Below are 3086 nucleotides of genomic sequence, written 5' to 3'. Positions count from 1 at the left end.
ATCAAAAATTGCTAGAACTTGGGGTGCCTGGGTGGCTCAGTCAGTTGTGTCTGCCTTCTAGTCAGTTCATGATCCTAGAGATCTGGAATCAAGCCCCACATCAGGCTCCCTGCTTGGCCCCTCTGCCTGCCACTGCCCCTGTTTGTTTGCCCTTTCTCTGTGTCAAATAAATAAATAAATGAAATCTTTTTAAAAAAATACTTAAAATGGATATAAAATCAACATACAGAAATCAAATACCACATATGAAGCAACAGAAAAAGAAATCAAGGATTCAATCTCATTTACAATTGCACCAAAAAACCATAGATACCTGGTAATAAACCTGACCAAAGATGTAAAAAAAATCTATACTCTGAAAACTACAGAATACTTATGAAAGAAACTGAAGATGACACAAAGAAAAGGGAAAACATTCCATGTTTATAGATTGAAAAAACAAATATTGTTAAAATATCTATGCTACCCAAAGCAATCTACACACTTAATGCTGTACCTATCAAAATATGAGCAGCATTTTTCACAGAGTTAGAACAATCCCAAAATTTGTAAGGAACCACAAAATACCCCAAATAACCAAAGCAATCTTGGAAAAACAAAGCAAATCTGGAGGCATCATGTTTCTGGACTTCAAGTTGTACTACAAAGCTACAGTGTTCAAGACAGTACAGTTTGGGCACAAAAACAGGCACATAAAACAATGGAACAGAATATAAAACCCAGAAATGGATCCACAACTATAGTTCAAATAATCCTTAACAAAGCAGTAAAGAATATCCAATGGGAAACAGTCTCTTCAGCAAATGGTTTTGGGAAAACTGGAAAGCAATATGCAGAAGAATGAAACTGGATCATTTTCTTATTCTATTCACAGAAATAAATTAAAAGTGGATGAAAGACCTAAATGTAAGACAGGAAACCACCAAAATCCTAGAGAAGAACACAGGCAGCACTCTCTTTGACTTCATTTGTACCAGCTTCTTACTACACACTTTTCCAGAGTCAAAGGAAAAAAAAGCAAAAATGAAGTATTTGGACTTTATCTAGATAAAAAGCTTCTATACAGTGAAGGAAAATATCAGTATAATTAAAGCCATCAGATAGGATGAATACCTATCATTGCATTGACATGGATGGAACAGGAGGGGCTTATGCTATGTGAAATAAGTCAAGCCGAGAGGGACAATTATCATACATGGAGCATAGGGAATAATGCAGAGGACCATAAGGGAAGGAAGAGAAAACTGAATGGGAGGAAATCAGAGAGGGAGACAAACCATGAGAGACTCTGAACTCCAGGAAACAAACTGGGAGTTACAGAATTGGGGGGTGGGGGGAGGATGAGGTAACAGGGTGATGAATATTAAGGAGGGCACATGTTGTGATGAGCCCTGAGTGTTTCACTATATATAAGCTAATTCAACTTAATCATAAATTTTTTTTTAAAAGAACACCATTAAAATAATATAATGTTGTTTGGAACATAATATATGAATACTTAATGATCATCTTAATATAATAAAATATAAAATATGCTTCTAAAGTACTGATTTGAAGGGGCACATGCACCTTGATAGGAGCATTATCAGCAATAGCTAAATGATGGAAGAAGCCTAAGTGTCCAACAACTGATGAATGGATAAAGAAGATATGGTATATATACAGAGTGGAATATTACTCAAAAATCAAAACTGATGTAATCCTGCCATTTGCAATGACATACATGGAGCTGGAGTGTATTATGCTAAGCAAAATAAGTCAGTCAAATAAAAATATGATTTCAGCTATATGTGTAATTGAAGAAACAAACAAACAAACAAACAAACAGATGAACAAAGGGGAAAGGAAAGTAACTAGAGGGAGGCAAACCATAAGAAAATCTTAACTATAATGAGCAAACTGAGGGTTGATAGAGGGAGGTGGGATAAATGGGTGAAGGTAAGGAGGGTACTTGTGATCAGTACTGGGTGTTATATGTAAGTGATAAATCACTAAATTCTACTCCTGAAACTAATATTACAAATGATGGAATATTTTAACTAACTAAAATTTTAACTAACTAAATTTTATATATATATATATTTTAATTTTTTATTTTTTATAAACATATATTTTTATCCCCAGGGGTACAGGTCTGTGGATCACCAGGTTTACACACTTCACAGCACTCACCAAAGCACATACCCTCCCCAATGTCCATAATCCCACCCCCTTCTCCCACACCCCCTCCCCCCAGCAACCCTCAGTTTGTTTTGTGAGATTAAGAGTCACTTATGGTTTGTCTCCCTCCCAATCCCATCTTGTTTCATTGATTCTTCTCCTACCCACTTAAGCCCCCATGTTGCATCACTACTTCCTCATATCAAAGAGATCATATGATAGTTGTCTTTCTCTGCTTGACTTATTTCACTAAGCATGATACGCTCTAGTTCCATTCATGTTGTCGCAAATGGCAAGATTTCATTTCTTTTGATGGCTGCATAGTATTCCATTGTGTATATATACCACTTCTTCTTTATCCATTCATCTGTTGATGGACATCTAGATTCTTTCCATTGTTTGGCTCTTTTGGACATTGCTGCTATACACATTCGGGTGCATGTGCCCCTTTGGATCACTACGTTTGCACCCAGTAGTGCAATTGCTGGGTCACTGGGTAGTTCTATTTTCAACATTTTGAGGAACCTCCATGCTATTTTCCAGAGTGGTTGCACCAACACACATTCCCAACAGCAGTGTAGGAGGGTTCCCCTTTCTCCACATCCTCGCCAGCATCTGTCATTTCCTGACTTGTTGATTTTATCCATTCTAACTGGTGTGAGGTGATATCTCATTGTGGTTTTGATTTGTATTTCCCTGATGTTGAGTGACATGGAGCACTTTTTCATGTGTCTGTTGGCCATCTGGGTGTCTTCTTTGCAGAAATGTCTGTTTATGTCCTCTGCCCATTTCTTGATTGGATTATTTGTTCTTTGAGTGTTGAGTTTGCTAAGTTCTTTATAGATTCTGGACACTAGTCCTTTATCTGATATGTCGTTTACAAATATCTTCTCCCATTCTGTCAGTTGTCTTTTGATTTTGTGAAC

This window comes from Mustela nigripes, chromosome 12, assembly GCF_022355385.1.
Source record: "Mustela nigripes isolate SB6536 chromosome 12, MUSNIG.SB6536, whole genome shotgun sequence".
Classification (NCBI taxonomy): domain Eukaryota; kingdom Metazoa; phylum Chordata; class Mammalia; order Carnivora; family Mustelidae; genus Mustela; species Mustela nigripes.
The sequence above is the reverse complement of the archived record's forward strand: the minus strand, read 5'-3'. Positions refer to the sequence as shown.